The following is a 17734-nucleotide window of genomic DNA, read 5'->3' as shown; positions in this document are numbered from 1 at the left end:
CAGGCACAGAATACACTGTACCTGCCAGCCACACACAGGGCATTCATGCGTAGCTCCACCCAGGGCCTCACACGTGAGTAAGGGTCTGAAAGCAATGAGCCAGCCAGCTCTGAGGCTCTCCACCTCCCCATGGCGGGGCCAGCCCAGGCAAAGGTTCTGAGTCAGGATGTGTTCCCAGTCCATGAAAGGATCAGTGAAGGCTGGTGGGGTGGCAGCAAGGCGGGTGGGAAGCTGGCTCCAGGATGGAGACCAGCACAGGGCAGGTTCAGAGAAGAGTCCTAACTTCTGCGTTCCTGATTTCATAAACAGAGAAGAGACAGAGAATTCCCTTCCACTGGCTCACTCCCCAAATGCCCACTACAGCTGAGGCTGGATCCCATGTCAAAGCAAAGGTCTGGGAACTCAGTCTAGGTCTGTCATGTGGATGGTAAGGAACCAGTCTGTTGGCACATCACCGCTGCCTCCCAGGGCGCACTCGGGCAGGAAGCTAGGCTCAGAACAGGCCTGAGACTCAGACCCAGGCACCCCAATGTGGGCCACGGGCATCTCAAGCAGCCTCTATTGACACACCAACTGTCCGTCCTTGCTCTGACTTTCACAGTTTACCTGGGTCCTCGGAACTGCTGGGTTAGCAAGACTCGTAGGGACACATCTGGGAGTCACCCTGGGGACCTTGGACTGGAACAGCAGGACAGGACAGGCAGATAAGTGTCCCAGGGCTGTCAGGATAAGGCCAGGGGAACTGGTGACACAGTTTGGAAGGTGTGACAAACAGGGGAGTCGTGGGCCCCTTTGAGCTGTCTGGGCTGAACCACCAGCGGGATGGTGAAGACGGGGCATGCTGATAAGGTGGCCACAGCCTCCACCCTGTCCCCCACTACAATCTCAGAAAGAAGCCAGGTCCTGCCCCACAGAGAAAGAGGAACTGGCCCCAGGGCTTTCACAGGCAGCCCTGGAAAGTAACTGAGACCAAGAGGGAAGGAGCGACCAGACAGGAAATCCGCGAGCATGTCTGCCTCCTTACAGCCTGCAACACGGTGGGAGCTGCTCCCAGGCCCACGTGGCAAGTGGGGAAATTGAGGAAACAGGGCTACAGCAAGCACCTCTAGCCAAGACGCCAGGAAGAGGCCAGATAAGCCAAGAGAGCAGTGGTTCTCACAGCCCCCCAGATCTACATTGTGTGGGGAAGCAGGGGACACAGCACAACTAACTCAGTTCAGACTCCACACATGCCTGTGAGAGATCTCCGAGCTACCGTTCACCAACCATAAAATCTACCCTTGAACGCAGACAAATCAGAGGTTTTCAGTTGATTCATACAGGTAGAAGTCAACATGCAACTGGGAAACTTCCACACAAAAGTATTATGGAGTAGAACTGGGCCACCCCACCCATTGGTACATCCCAAAGAGCACAGAGCAGCTAAACCCAAGCAAATGCTTCTACTCAGAGGCACCACTCCCAACAGCTTTACAGAGGAACAGCCCAAACATCCGCTGACCCTGTAGGAGGCTGGCAGGGCATGCCCACCCAATGGGGCGCTACCCCTTAACAGAAAGAATGGAGTCCTGGCCAGACCACCACATGGCCACCCAGGACATCAGCAGGCTGCCTCATCAGTGGTCTCCAGCACGTGAGGATGCTGTAAGAAGTTTGTGGGAAATGGAACTGAAAGACAGATCTACTGGTACGTCAACCATGTGAAGTCTAAACAGCTCAGCCGTGTGCACTCTGAGCATGGATTTCAAAACTGACCCAAATCGACCCCTTTTAATTCTGTCCTCTACAACCTTTAAGTGCCCTCTCAGGACTCCATTTGTATGAAATATCCAAGGTTCTGGCCTTGTAGCTGGCAAATGGTACGGCAAGTCAAGTCGCTGCCTGTGTTGGCAGCATTCCATTTGAGAGCTGATTGGAGTCCTGGCTGCTCCACTTCGGATCCAGCTCCCTGCTAATGCACCTGAGAAAGCAGAAGATGGCCCAAGTGCTTGGGGCCCTGCACCCATGTAGGAGACTTGGAGGAATCTCCTGGCTCTGATTTGAGCCTGACCCAGCCCCTGCTATTGCAGTCATTTGGAGAGTGAACCAACAGGTGGAAGGTCTGTCTTTCCTCCTCTCTCTCTGTAACTCTGCCTTTCAAATAAACAAATCTTTAATAGTAATGATAATAAGATACATAACTGACAAGAGGACAGGGAGCAGACTGGGGGTGGCCAGGACCCCCAGGGAGGGCACATGACTGCTTCATAGACTTGAGGTTTCTTTTTGGCAGAGAGAAATGTTTTTGGAACTAGACAGAGGAGATAGTTGTGCAATACGCAACTGTGCTAAATGCCACCAAATTATGTACTTTAAAATGGACAAATTTTGCAGCCAGCTTGAAGTGCAGCGAATTCAGCCACCACCTGCGACTCTGATATCCCACGTCAAAGCACCAGTTCACTCTGAGCTGATCTACTTCCAACCCAGCTCCCTGCTAATGTGCCTGGGAATGCAAAGGACGGCTCAAGAACTGGGTCCCCTGGCACCCACGTGGGATACCTGCATGGAGTTCCAGGCTCCTGGCTTCAGCCCCAGAGCAGCCCTTTAGCACTGCAGCCATTTTGGGCAGTGAACCAACAGACACCAATCCCATATGGGATGCCAGCTTTGCAGGCAACGGCGTTGCCAGCTGTGCCACAATCCCAACCCCAAAAGATCTCTCTCTCTTCTGTCATTGTTTTTCAAATAATTCTTTCTAAAAATGAGATGTACAGTTCTTCTCTCAGAGGACACTACACAACGTAAATTGCAGAAAGAAAGCAACAAGCTCATCGGTGGTCACCTACTGCCTACCTCCTGAGCAAGTCCTGCCAGGCCATTTTAAGCTCAAGCTTGCTCCTATGTTTGTGATCCAGCTCCCTCTCCATGAAGGCCATCACAGCCACAGCCCAAACAAAGACAGGTTGTGGCTCGAATGGCGGGGCGGGGGTAGGGAGTAGGGGGTGGAGAGAGAATGAAGCCACCCTACAGCCCATAGCATCCTGGGCGTGTCCAATTCCAAGGTCCTGCCTCTTAGCAGCCAGGGCCTGGCTCACAAGCACAGCATCTGTGTAAACTACACAAAGCCCATCTCTATCTGTGACAAATTTGTGATTCTCACCCACAGTGTGTTTTAGGGCCACTGTACACATCCCTCTTCCGCTCTGATTGTCCAACCATCAGACGATGCCCTATTAAAACAGGGATTTCTACTGGGGCAGTGGGGTCTGATCACCCTGTGGGATCCTGTCACGGAGTAGCAAATACTCTACAGCAGGTACAGGAAACACAGGCAGGTGAGTGGGATAGAGAAGCCCACCAGGCGCAGGCCCCACACCCCCAAGTCCACAACGGTGCCTTCCTTGCAGTTAACAACCTTCCAAGGAAGCTAGCATTATTCACCAGGAAATGAGTGGTCTTTCTGAGGGTATTTCATATTCATTTTAGGCTTATGAAAAAGCCTCAAGCCTAAGAAATGTGTATCTGGTCATATACATAATGATGTTATATTCCAATGAGAATAAAAGAAATCAAAATGGGTGAAGTATTTCTCCTTTAAAAGGGGAATCCACAAAAATCTACCTGTGGTATGATTTCATGTATATGACATGTCTAGGATAGGCAAGTCTACAGAGATGAAAAATGAAGCAGCGGCCAGGGGCTGGGGGTGACTGCTCATGGCATGAGGGATCCCAGAGCCTTAATAAGGATGTTATAAAGGAAGACTACGTGATAGATGCCAAAGCTGTTGAACTGGGTGCTTTAAACAGGTGGGGGCATTGTGCGTGAATTATATCTTAAAGGGGGCAGGGGTGGGCATCCGATCCAACCTAGTGGTTATTTGGACGTCATCACCAAATCAAACACAAGTTCACATGGAAAGAGAGGAAGAGACCCAGGAACATTCGGCAGAGCACTGCCCGTGCTGTTCACACCTTTGAGGAGGACACAGAAAATGAGGAGGGAGACAAAGCTTTGCATTTTTCTTTCTTTCCATGGAGCTGTGGCTTGATCTTTTTTCTTTGATCTATTTATTATATTTCTTTTTTTTATTAAATTTATTCATTAATTACATTGTATTGTAATTACATAGAATCTGGGATTCTCCCCCCCACCCTCCCCCCATGGTGGGTTCCTCCACCTTGTTGCATAACCATAGTTCAAGTTCAGTTGAAATTCCCTCTTTGCAAGTATTTGCCAAGCATAGAGTCCAACATCTTATAGTCCAGACAAGTCCAACTACTTATTGGGTAGACCCTCTCTGGTCTGAGGGCAGAGTCAGCATAGTATCATCCCGGTCAAGTAAAAGCACTAATATACCATCTGCAACAATTAACATCATTATGGAATTAATTGACATGGTATTGAGCAGTCAACATGTTAAAAATAAATGTAATTTCTTAACCACTTTCTGTGACCCCCCATTCACAGTTCAATTTTAGTTTATATACTACATATGACATAATATCCATAACATAACATGATATGCTTAACATCATATCATCTTAAATTAAGGCAAACATGTGGTATCTAACCTTTTGGGATTGGTTCATTTCCCTTAGCATTATGGTTTCCAGTTTGGCCCATTTGGCCACAAAGAACTGCATTTTGTTTTTTTTAATAGCTGAGTAGTATTCCATGGAGTAGATGAACCATAGCTTTCTTATCCAATCCTCTGCTGATGGGCATTTTGGTTGTTTCCATGTTTTTGCAATTACTGATTGTGCTGCTATGAACATAGGAGTGCATGTTGGTTTGTCATAAAACAAGTGTTCTGGATATATTCCTAGGAGTGCTATAGCTGGGTCATACGGTATGTCGATTTTGAGTTGTTTGAATATTCTCTATACTGATTGCCATAGAGGCTGTACCATCCTGCAGCCCCACCAGCAGTGGAGTAGGGTTCCTTTTTCCCCACAACCTCGCCAGCAAGTGTTGTTGGTGTTTTTCATGTGGGCCACCCTTACTGGCGTTAGGTGGTATCTCATTGATGTTTTAATTTGGATTTCCCTTATTGCCAGAGAGCTTGAGCATTTTTTCATATGTTTATTTGCCATTTGGGATTGTCCCTTTGTGAAATGTCTGCCCATTTCCCGTGCCCATTTCTTGAGTGGCTTGTTTATTTTGGTGTTTTGGCTGTTTTGTAATTCTTTGTATACTCTGGAGATTAGTCCTCTATCACCTATGTCGTACGCGAAGATCTTCTCCCATTCTGTGGGCTGCTTTTTTACTTTGTTGATTGTTTCCTTTGCTGTGCAGAAGCTTCTTAGTTTGATGAGGTTCCATTTGTTTATTTTGGTCTCGATTTCTACTGCTTTTGGTATCCTTCTTAGGAAGTAGGGACCTACCCCTAGATCTTATTTATTATATTTCAAAAGGCAAATTTTACAGAGGAGAGACAGAGAGAGATCGTCCATCCAGTGGTTCACTTCCAAATGGCCGCAACAGCTAGAACTGAGCTAATCCAAAGCTGGGAACCATGAACTTCCTCTTGGTCTCCCACGTGGGTGCAGGAGCTCATGGACCTGATTCACCCTCTGATGCTTTGCCAGGCCATAAGCAGAGAGCTGAATCAGAAGTGGAGCACCTGGAACCTGAACTGGCACCCACATGGGATGCCAGTGCTTCCAAGTAGAGAATAAGGCTACTATGCCACCACATCAGCTCCCGGAGGCTTCATCTTTTACAGATATAACAATTGTATGTCTGCTATTTTAAAGATAGTCCATAGTGGAATATTACTCAGCAATGAGAACGGCATGGATGCACCCAAATATGCAACAACGTAAGATCAAGTATAAGATCAACATGGATCTTTTTTTTTTTTTAAAGATTTTATTGTTATTGGAAAGCCGGATATACAGAGAGGAGGAGAGACAGAGAGGAAGATCTTGCATCCGATGTTTCACTCCCCAAGTGAGCCGCGACGGGCCGGTGTGCGCCAATCCGATGCCGGGAACCTGGAACCTCTTCCGGGTCTCCCACGTGGGTGCAGTGTCCCAATGCATTGGGTCGTCCTCAACTGCTTTCCCAGGCCACAAGCAGGGAGCTGGATGGGAAGTGGAGCTGCCGGGATTAGAACCGGCGCCCATATGGAATCCCGGAGCGTTCAAGGAGAGGACTTTAGCCACTAGGCCACGCCGCCGGGCCCCCAACATGGACCTTAAACATGTTTGAGGGCCCGGCGCAGTGGCCTAGTGGCTAAAGTCCTTACCTTGAATGTGCCAGGATCCCATACAGGCACTGGTTCTAATCCCGGCAGCTCCACTTCCCATCCAGTTCCCTGCTTGTGGCCCGGGAAAGCAGTTGAGGATAGCCCAAAGCCTTGGGACCCTGCACCCATGTGGCAGACCTGGAGGAAGTTCCTGGCTCCTGGCTTCAGATCAGCACAGTACCAACCGTTGCAGCCACTTGGGGAGTGAAACATCGGACGTAAGATCTTCCTGTCTCTCCTCCTCTCTCTCTCTCTCTATATATATATATCTGACTTTGCAATAAAAATAAATCTTTTTTAAAAAAATAAAAAATTTCTAAAAATTTTTTAAATGTATCTTAAAAAAAAAAAAAGAAAAAAGGTAACATGTTGAGTCAAGAAGCCAGCCAGACATGGATATTACATGATCCTGGTATGTGAAAATCTAGGAAAACAAAACAATGACAGAAAGTGGGTGAGGGGGCCCAGACCACAGGTGAGAACAGGAGGAGCTTCCTGGGTGATGAAAACATTCTCAGGCTTGGGTGAGGCGGTGGCTGCATGGCCATGACTTTAACCAACGCTCATGCACTTGCACACTTCACCAGGTGAGCTAACCTCGGTAAAACTATTTTGCTTAAGTAGATGAAATGGGGGTCACTGATGAGCAGTACAGGGTTTTCCTGGGGTGGCAAAAACATTCTGGAACCTTATGGAGCTGGGGATTACACACTCTCATCTTTATGCTGGGTGAATTTCAAAGTGTGTTAAAGGTAGAGGGGGAAAGAAATCACTCATTCCACGGGTGAGAAAATAGGCCTCAGCGGAACAGCCAACTGCCACTTCTGGACATATTCCTCAGTTGTCCCAGGTTCTGCAGGGCCAGGGTTATCCCCAGGGTGGACCCCTGGGCCCCTCCTCCTGGGGCACCAAGAAATCAGATCTTCCATCAGGCCTTGGAGAGAGCAGGAACCCAAGGTGCCCACAGAGGACTCCCAATGCCCAGGAGCTCCAGGGCAGCCTGACTGGGAGGACATGAAAACACCATTCAGAAGGGAGGCCAACCCAGCACTGGCAGCAGGCTAGATGTGGCCCAGACAGCCCTGCTATCAATACTCTGGTGGCTCCAGTGGGACACTGCCCCTGGGGAGCTAATGGAGGGAGAGGGGGCCCTGCACCCCCACCAGGGGTCCCAGCCACTGCGAGGCAGCAATCACAGAGGGCAGGTCCTGCTGTACTCAGTGTTGGGCAGGAAAAGGTCAATCCCTTCAGTCAGTTCTCCAGGCCCAGGAAAAGGAAAGGGCGGAGAGGCTCTCCTCCCACTAGCCAAACAGAATCTTTAAAAAAAAAAAAAGTGTCCCTGTCCCCCCTTCCCTCTAGAAAAGCACAGACAACAGACAAGCACAGACAACAGACAAGCAGGACCTGGGGATCAGAGGCAGGACAGACGCAAAGGGTTGCCAAGGCCCCAGACCATCTGAGGGCCCCTCCCTGGAATCTTGGCAGGCGGGACCCATTTTCAAGGGTACTCCCAGCACCCCAGCTCCAGGAAGCCTGAAAGTTAGCCTGCAGCACATGCAGTGCCCAGAGACTGCTGCAGGGTCACTGCCACCTCTAGCATGGGTAATGTCCCAGCTCGGCCCAGGTAAGGATGCCTGTTGAGCTACACCCATAGTCCATTCCATGCACAAGTCACGGGAAACACAAGGGCCACCTCCCCACGGGTTGTCACCTAGCACAGCTCCCTCCTCCTGCTGTGCAGCCCTCCCTCCTGGGGGAACTTCAGGTCCTCTTCCAAAGCTCACAGGCAAGACCCCACAACAACTAACACAGACTCCACCCACCACCACTACCACCACCACCACCACCACCAACATCAGGGCACCAGTGCAACCTGGCACAAGGCAAGCAAGTCCACACCTCTCACTCCCCCACCATCAGGGACTGACTCTAACCCATTTTTGGAAGCCCTGTTCCTCATACCAAACTTCAGGCCAAGAAATTCAGGAACCTAAGTCAAGACACCACCCACGGCAAATCCCAGTCACTCCCTCCCATGCATCAAGAGCCCTGGCCAAAGGCTTCTGGTGCTTACCCTCTGATGCCAGCCATTCCCCTGCCCCCACCCTCGCCAAGCATCAGCCTCTTTCACCCTTGAGTTCAATAAGGAGCACCCATCAGTGCACACGTGCGTGTCAGTGCAGCAGGAAGGTGGTCCCAGGCAACCCTGAGGACAAGCTCCGCCCACAGAGGAAGGCAACATTATAAATGCCAGTGCTTGCCCAGCTCTCTGCTCCCCAGGCCCCAGCCCCAGGCCTAGGATGAGCCTCCCCTCACACCGCGTCCACTGCTCCAGGCCCAGGGCTGTGCCCACTCCAGAGACATGGGCAGGCCAGGATTTGGGCTATTCTTAGTAAACCACTGGTTCCCCTCCCAGAGGCCCAGCAGGCGGACAGCCCGGCCTCCCATCCAGCCTACCCACTTCCTGACCCTGCAATGAGAGCTAAGCAGTGGCTGCCTGGGCAGACACAAGCACCAAGTCCTTCAGCTTTCCAACAGGACTCTGCGCCTGGCTATGGAGGGGACTCCTGCCCATAGCACCTGAGCTGCCCCAGCACTTGCTGTATCAGGTCCCAGGCCACACGCCTGCCACTGGGTTTCTCCCAGTTAACCCTGCCAATGTCCCCAAGGAGCTAGGGGTTCCTGGTCCCACTTTAAAGATGAGGCAATGAAGACCCAAGGTCACACAAGGATCATCCAGAATCTGGGCTGCTGCCCAGCTGACAAGCTGGACAGAGGAGATCTGGACCTTGGCCAGGGCTGGCAGGGGGCACCACACCAGAGGGCATGGCTCTCCCATAGACCCAACTGCCCAGTGCACAGCCCACCCTTCCTCTACCCACTCCCCAGCAAGGGCCCACAGGCTTGGATTCAGAAGCAAACTCCCACATCCAGGAAACCCCCCCCCCAATCAATTCCCCAAATCTGGGAGGCAAAATGCAGCTGGAGCAACCAGGCCACACAGAAGCTTCTAAAAATACAAGCTTGATAAAAATCAAAGGTTCAGGGAACTCCGGCCAAGGCTGAAGGCACAAACCAGCCCTGCAGCTTAGCGAGCAAGAAGGTTAAAGGGCTCAGAGAGTAAAGCTGGGAGTCCAGACATGAAGCCTTGGCACCTACTGTCAGGACCGCCACCATCCCAGACAGAACAACCTCGAGGCATGCCCCAGGACCCACAGCCAACTCCAGATCTGCTCAAGTACTCAAGCCAGCTCTGTGATCTGTCCACTGCCTTGTGGTTGTGAACATATGAAGGACAGCTCATGTCCATGCTCTGAGGGCCACCAAGGTGTCTGCCTTGTCTGTGGGTGGTTTCAAATCCCAGAGATGGTACATACTGGTCTATAGTTGACTCAGTGGCCCACAAGAGCTTCACACTGATGCCTGCACAAGGTTTTGTGTCCTGCCATGCATGTCCCCGGGCTGCTGGCCCACCTCCACTGTCTTGCCCTGTCTGCTCAAGCACACGACCCTCCATGACTCTACCCATGAACCTGCGCATACACCTGCTTCTCTGTCCACACAGGGGTTCCCCTGCCTGTGCCCAGGGGACCTGGCGGGATGTGTGCCACCTGCCCGGAAGCAGCTGAGTATTCCCTCAAGGTCTCAAGGGGCCCAAAGCCACAGGCAGGAGCACAACACTACCTCCACAAAGCAGAAACCTGCCAGTGATCAAGACGAACGTGGCAGAGTCCCTCCGTGGTCAGAATTGAACCGCCTGAGATGTCGCCCATCTGGAGCCAGCTGAGGGAGTGGGGGAGCCCAATCTGCCTGTCCGCAGATCCCACCAAAAACAGGAGAGTACACACCATCACTCAGGGCCCTGTCTGCACTCACAGGAAACCATGTCTAGCTTGGGGCCTCTCAGCACCACCCGCACCCCTGGTGATGGAGGCAGGCTCCACAGAAAGGAAGTCAGGGCTTCCTCCCTACCAGGCTGCCTTTTGACCTTAGCCTCAGGTGCCCCAGGACAGGCGGGACAGTTCCATGCCAGCCCCACCCAAGAGAACCAACACCTGGGCATGGGTACAGCAGCCCCTGCCCAGTCCTCCAGCTGAGCCCTGCCCTGGGAGGTGGCCAGCACCCCTGCTTACCAGCAGGGTAACAGGGAAGGGGCACACAAATCGCAGTGGTGTGCTCCCATGAGAATACAATCCCAGCTCCACCAGCCACCTGCATGTAGCAATTCACTGTGTGCAGCCTCCTGGCATTTCCATGAGTACCAGGCTAGGATCAGGAAAAACAGCATTTCAGCTCATTTTCTGCATGCTTGTGGAGCCTGGCTGCCTGAAGGACAGTACCCCACCCCACCAGAGCCAACCACCACTGCCTGGAGCCATCTAGCAGGTGCCAGGAGTTCAGGTTGCTCGGCCCAGAGGCCAGAGTTGGTGCCTGGACCCCTGGCTGGAAGAAAGAGAAGCTGAGAGGAGGGAGCTTTCCTTCGGCCCTCCTCCCTAGGGACAAAAGGTGCTCCATCCACCCTGGCACTTGAAAGTCCCCACCTCCAGGGTCCCCCATTCCCTACCCTCTTGACAAGTTGGAAAAATGGGCTCTCCCAGGTCAGCCACGCCCACAGACGAAGAAGAGGACGGGAAGGAGGACAGACAGGATCAAGGATCCCAGCCCCTGCGCACTAGTTCGCCGGTCTGCTGGGCTCAGGCACCCTAAAGATGAGTCAGGAGACCCCAACTGTGGATCACCAAAGGGCTCCCCCTTCCTCTGGGTGGCACAGGGCGCCCAGCTAACAAGTCCAGAGATGCAGAAGCGAGAGAACTTCAGACCACGTCCACCCCCAGAAGGGTCGCAGCAGATGACGAGCTAGCCCAGACCCAAGAGCCCAGTCACTGCTGGCAGCTGGCTTACAAAATGAAGTCCAGGGCCCGGCGCCGTGGTCTAGCGGCTAAAGTCCTCGCCTTGAAAGCCCCGGGATCCCATATGGCCAACGGTTCTAATCCCAGTAGCTCCACTTCCCATCCAGCTCCCTGCTTGTGGCCTGGGAAAGCAGTCGAGGATGGCCCAATGCATTGGGACCCTGCACCCGCGTGGGAGACCCGGAAGAGGTTCCAGGTTCCCGGCTTCGGATCGGCACACATCGGCCCGTTGCGGCTCACTTGGGGAGTGAATCATCGGAAGGAAGATCTTCCTCTCTATCTCTCCTCCTCTGTGAATATCTGGCTGTAATAAAAAAATGAATAAATCTTTTAAAAAAATGAAGTCCCGCTGGCCTCCCAAGAACCAATTCTGGGCTGCCCGGGGTGGAGACGCACGACCCCTCCTCTCCCGAGCCTAGAGTGTGAATGGTCAGAGCAGCCCCAGAACCCGCGTCGGTACCTGCCAGCCCTCGGCTCCTGGGGGCATCCGTGCTCCTGCAGCCGGCGCGCTCCGCCCGCACTGCGGGCACCAAGTCAGGCAGCGTCTGGACGCGCCCAGCGCGGGATCCGGTTCGCTCCTCCCTACGTCCCCAGCCCATCCGCGGGCAAAGGCGGCTCCAGAGGCGGCCAGGCCGGGCCCGCCAGGCGACACCGCGAGAGCTGCAGCCCGCAGGCGCCGGCAGTGGGAACTGCGCGCCGGGCCGAGTGCGCCTCGTCGCGCCCCAGCTCCGCGCGGCCCCCACGCCGAGGGGCGGACCGGCTCGGCCGCCAATCACCGCGCCCGCCGCCGCCGGCCCGCCGGAGCCCCGGCCCTACCGCCCGGGGTGGGGGGTGGGGGCTCGGATTTAAAGATACACTCACCCAAGTCGGGCTCCGGAGGCCGGGATCCGGGAGAGAATCGCGGCCCCGCCCGCCCACCCCCTCCGGGTCCCGCTTCCTCCCTTCGCCAGGAGGAAAAGTTTGGGGCGGGAGAGACTGCCCGGGAAGCCAGTTCCTCTTCCTTTGAGTTTAGCCGGGCTCCGTCCGGCCTCGCTGGCCCGGGAAGGACGCGAGTGTCCGCGGCGCCACACCCCCTCCCAGATTCCAGCTCCTGGGGAGATAAGCAATCGCGTGCTTCCGTCGTTCAGCTCTGCTTCGAACTACGACAGAACTGAGACGGCATCTGGGCTCCAGAGCTGGCCTCCCTGGGCTGTGCGACCTGAGCCAGGGGATTGCCCTCTCGGGGCTTCGTCCTCACCGCGGGTACCAAGGCGATTCCTGCTGCACGGTTCTTCTCCCACTCCACGGTGGCTTCCTCCAAGCTCTGTTTGCTTCTCGTAGCCCCAGAGACCAGGAGGGCACAGTCGGACCACAGTTGGTGAGAGCCCCAAGCCCCCAGTCCGTGGCGCCAGACCCTGGGCCCGCCCCTTACTCCCGCGCCGCTCCAGCTGGACTGCTGCCCGACCTGTCCCGCCCTCCGCCCCCGCGGCCCTGCCTGGCTCTGGGCTCGCACGCCCCCCGCGGGCACCCACATGCATTGGCTCCCTGGCCGCGGCTTCCTCTCGGGGAGACAGGCTTTGTTGTGTTTTGTGAATCACTTCCTTCCTCTCTGCTCCTCACTCGGGAAATCCTTCCTCACCTGTCACACTACCTGCCTCGCCCGCAATCGGTTCTGGAAGGGGTTTTGGACGAGCCCCCGAGCGTCCGCCACCACTGCAGGAAGGCAGCTCAGGCGTTCTGACCAGAGTACCAGGCTAGGGGAGACAGGGCAGCCCCTGTGACCTCCTAAGAATGAGTAACAACAGGGTAAGGAGATACATTTGGGTGGTCCTACCAGGTCCTGGCCCCCAGGGCGCAGGTGCTTTGACTGGATGCCTGGTGAGGGTAGCTGCTTTGGTTACCCCAATGAGAAGTAGAAAAAAATGTTCTAGGGCCAGCCTTGGGAGACAAGCGATCTGCAAAATCCAGCAGGTCTCTGCTCCAATTGGCATATTGGTTATTGGCTGTGTGGCCTGGGGAAAAGGGCACACACTCTCTGATCCCCAGCTTCCCCATCCATGAGAGGAACTCATCGTCCTGCTTCGGAGTGGGTGTGGGATGCCCAGGGACAGTGTGTGGCAGCTGCTAAGACTCCACCCCTCAGGCGGGTCCTTTCCTTCCTCTTGCTGCCCCTTGTCCCATGCCCGCTCCTGCCAGATTCCTCCAAGTGGTACCATCCTCAGCATGCCTTCCAACACCTGGGTAAGGGTGTCCATGTGCATAAACTCTTTTTTTTTTTTTTTTTTTTTTTTTTTTTTTTTTAAGATTTATTTTATTTTTATTACAAAGTCAGATATACTGAGAGGAGGAGAGACAGAGAGGAAGTGGAGCTGCCGGGATTAGAACCAGCAGCCATATGGGATCAAGGCAAGGACCTTAGCCACTAGGCCACACTGCCAAGCCCAATATAAACTCTTATTTACATGAAACCATACCTGTTCATTTCATACCCAAACAGCACATGCATGCATGTGTGCACGTGGCTATACATGAGCATTCACACATATACACATGTACACATGTATACCCCAGACACATATACCCACCCAAAAACAGCATTTGCGCAAGCGCTTGCACCCACACCCACATACACACAGTACTCCCCTCCTCTGCTGCCAATGTCTGGGGGGCTCTTGGCTGCCTCCCTGGGCGCAGTTCCTGTAGCATAAGCCAGCTCTGAGCTGTCATCCCCTGCCCAGCACGGAGCCTGGCACATCTTCATTCACAGTGTTCCCATGCAGCCACCAGAAACACCCTTGACAGAGAACTTTCAGTAGGGCCAGCAGGCACTGTCCCTATGGCTCAGCTGGTGGGCTGCAGAAGTAAATGCTGGCAGCTCAAAGGTGACTTGGGGACAGGCTTCAGACAGAATCCAAAGTGCAGTACCCAACTTCCCAGAGGGTCTGCACATCCCAGCAGCAGGCCCTGCAGCACTGGCAGCAGGCATATTTCAGTACTTTCTCCAGAGCCCCATGCAAGGAGTCAGTGGATCCACTTGGAGCCTTTCAGGCTGGAGCAGAGCCTCCCACCCCCCCCCCCCCCCGAGAAGCCTGGAAGCTCAGGCTAAAGCCCAGACCCCATGAGAGGAGCCATGGGTCCCACAACAGGGGCCTCAAAAAGCACAGGCCCAGGACCAACACCCACACACCCAGCTCCTGCCACCAGCACTCCCTGCACCCACATCCCCCCAACACACACACACAAGCACCTGAGACCCTTTATCATCTAAAGGAACCCAGGCAGGGCCTCAGTCTGTGCTTAAGTGGAACACATGTGCATGAACACACAGCTGTTTATGTGGCTTGTGTGTGAGCTCAAGGGTGCAAGGATGCAAATCGGGGCATGCCTGCTTCTGCAAGAACCTGGCAGGAGTGAGTGTGAGTACACAGGTGTGCATGTGTGGGTCAGCATTGCACGCACACATAAAGAAACCCCAGTGCAAAACCACCTAGGACAATGAGTGACTCCATGACACACTGGCCAGTGACCATCTGCAAGATGTGGCAGCTGTGGGAGGGAACTCTCAAGTTCAGTCCCTGGGCAGAAAGGCAGGCAATGGGGACCCAGTTCCCTCGTGGGGAGACTCCAACCAAGAGTTCTTTCCCAGTAGGCAGGTGAGTCTGCAGAAGGCAGACAGGAAACAGCTGCCCACTCTCCTGGCTCCCCGTGGAGTCTCCCACAGACTGGGGGACCCTGACCAGGGCATGCACCATGTCAGGACAAGGGCTAATGTCTCCTTATTCCTTGTGGCCATGTTACTGCCAAGAACAGGAAGCATATGGGCCATCCAGGGCTGGTGTCTTAGGGGAAGCCATTTCCTCCCATCCCACCCTGTTCTAGCCTCCCACCCTAGGAGTCCCAGAAGGATGCCCTGTATACCCTGGCCGTGGCTGCAGGACACAGCACCCCTCTCCTGCAGTTTGCCTACTTATGAAGTTAGGACTCTGTACCCAGCCTGCCTCTAGCCTTGACTGCTAGACCGTTGGGAACACCCCTCCCTCCCCTTCTCTGCCCTCTTCATCTGGAACCAGTGCCAAGAGTGGATCTTGCCTCCCAGGAATGTCTCAAGGACTACAAGGGCGCCTGGCACTGAGCCAGTGCAGCTGCTCTTGTCATTGTTGTCACCACTGAGCTCGGTTTGACCGGGCCCTAAACCTGTCAGGGCCACTCAGTCTTTCCAAATGGATTTCAAATCCCACCTCCTCCAGGTAGTCTTCCCTGGACCCTTCTCTCACCTGCCCTTGCGAACTTGTCTGCTCAGGACTCCTCTCTCTCTTCTTTCTTTCCTTTCCTTTTTTTTTCTTAATGTTTATTTAAAAGGCAACGTTTCAGAAAGAAAAAGAGCAAGCTTCCTTCTACTGGCTTACTGTCCAAATGGCCACAACCATGGGGACTGGTCCAGGTGCCTGACACGCCATCCAGGTCTACCATATGGGTGGCAGGGATCCAAGCACCTGGATCATCCTCCACTGCTTTCCCAGGCATATTAGCAGAGAGTTGAGTGGGAAGTGGAACAGCTAGAAATCAATGAGATGCTGGCATTGTTGCAGATAGCAGCCTAACCCACTATGTCACGACCCTGGCCTCACCCTACCCCATCTTCTTTCTATCCATGGGGGGGCCTGTGACCCAGTCACCGCAACCCAGCACAGGATATGCGTTCCATAATTGGTGTCACCCTTCTTTGCATAGGTGGTGATTTTACTGGCAAGAGCCTCCTTTGAGTTCAGGCCCAAGGCTTACATCTCCCTATCTGCCCACAGTTCACACACAAGCTGACCAAGATCCCAAATAGGAATTGCATTCTTCCATGAAAACAGCAGCTACCCAGATAATGAATGTTCCCTGCACCCAGAAACCACATAACCTTAAAGCAGCCGGCACACTTCCACACATCCCAGGTCTGTTGTGTCACAGTTCCTTCTGCCATTGCTGACCAAGGTTGCCAGTGACTGGCACTGTACAGGGGCCCCTGAGAACAGGAATTGGATCTTGCTCCCCTCCCACGCCCAGCACCACTCAGGGCCAGGATGTACAGGGGACCGGAGACCCTGCCCCCAGGCTATTCTCTGGCTCTCCTGTGGGACCAGCAACCAGGGAATCCTGGCTGGAAGCTCTCTGCTGAGCCATGCCAGGACACTGCCAGCCCAGCCATGTTCCAGCTTCCAGCACAGACAAACCTTGGGTGAGTTGGTTAGCATTTCTGAACCTCAGGGTCTACACCTGTAAAATGGGGAATGGCCCTGCCCACCCTGAGGGGGCTTTGAGACCAAATGAACTTGCGTATGCAAAGCCCTTACTAATATCTGCAGGAAAGCCAGTACAGAGCAGCAGCCCGGCCTGTCCTCTCGGGGCACCCTCCTCCTTCCCCTAGCCAGCACGATGCACACACCCCACCTCCACCCCTGCTGCTGTCCACAAGGAATGCCAGGGAGCTTTCTGCAGCATCCCAGTCCCTGGGAAACAATGGAAGCATGGGGAGGGGGCTGCTCCCTGAACACACACACTGTCTCCCTCCCCCCTACGCTTTTGTCTCTTAAATCACCCAGATCTGTTGCCCAGGCGTCTCCAGGCAACCCCACTACAGGCCCTCGGAGCGATTACAAAGATGCTGTCCTTAAGCATGGGGCCAGACCTGTCCTCTTCCTCCCCTGCCCTCCTTGTGGACTCCCAGGAACTTCATGCAATGACTCCCCGACCCCAGAAGCGAACTGCTGGGCTTGACCACCAGTGGGCATGAGTGGGTGCTAGGGACCAGCAGTGCCCCAGGGAAGGCTGAGGCCTGCCCCCCCCCCCAGGCTGACAGGGAGGATCCTGAACTTTGTGTGATACTTGCCCCCACAGGAGCCAGTGCCTTAGAAAGATCCCTGTCTTAAGCACAGACACCTGGTTACCCTCAGAGACCACACTTCGTGGCGGTGTCATCCCAGCCAGGCTACTCACCTGCTCTCATTCCCAAGAACCTCAATGCCAGAGGACAACTTTGTTGGGGCACATTTTGTGGCACAGCAGACTAAGCCACTGCTTATGATGTCAAGCATCCCAGTCCCCAGCTGCTGCGCCTCTGACCCAGCTCCCTACTAACAGGACTAGGAAAGCAGGGGACGATGAGGGTTTGAGTGCTTGGGTCCTTGTCACCCACTTGGAAGACATCGATGAAGCTCTTGGTTCCTCATCTTGGCGCTGAGCCAGCTGTTATGATCATCTGGGGAATGTCTCTTTGTCTCTCCCTTTCTCTGTCTGTCACCTGCCTTTCAAATAAAACAGGCAAATGTTTAACAAGAAGGCAGCTTTGGTATAAGGTGGGCAAAAGGCCTCTATCCCTATAGAACCCTCTATGCGATAGAACCGGATCCCTTCGCAGTGTGCAGGGGTAAAAAGGAGTCAAGGCAGCCTGAGAGGTCTGTCGGGGCAATGGGAGATGGTGAGCCAGAGGAGCTGTGGGGCACCCAGAAACCGGAAACTCCAAGCAGCAATTTCCCTTGCCAGGCAGATACACATGGGCTGCTGGGAAATGCTGTGGAGAGCAGAGGGGTGGGGAGGCTGCAGTCCTGAGGTGGACTGAACAGCA

At 54.0% G+C, this 17734-nt stretch overlaps 1 protein-coding gene across 2 annotated transcripts in view; it reads right to left on the bottom strand.

Moving 5' to 3' along the window:
• The window catches only part of PALD1 (phosphatase domain containing paladin 1), a 52517-nt gene extending 40024 nt beyond the window's left edge, over positions 1-12493 (bottom strand). The window contains exon 1 of one of the 2 annotated variants that reach the window (XM_058671497.1): positions 12383-12493. The gene's annotated coding sequence lies outside the window, so the exon portion shown is untranslated. Of the gene's footprint in view, positions 1-11605; positions 11898-12382 lie in introns of those variants that run through there. The other variant, XM_058671494.1, reaches the window with a different exon arrangement.
• Between the last annotated feature and the right edge of the window lie 5241 nt (positions 12494-17734).

Source organism: Ochotona princeps, chromosome 13 (genome assembly GCF_030435755.1).
Source record: "Ochotona princeps isolate mOchPri1 chromosome 13, mOchPri1.hap1, whole genome shotgun sequence".
Taxonomy (NCBI): Eukaryota; Metazoa; Chordata; class Mammalia; order Lagomorpha; family Ochotonidae; genus Ochotona; species Ochotona princeps.
Note: the sequence above shows the minus strand (reverse complement) of the source record. Positions and strands in the feature narration are given on the sequence as shown.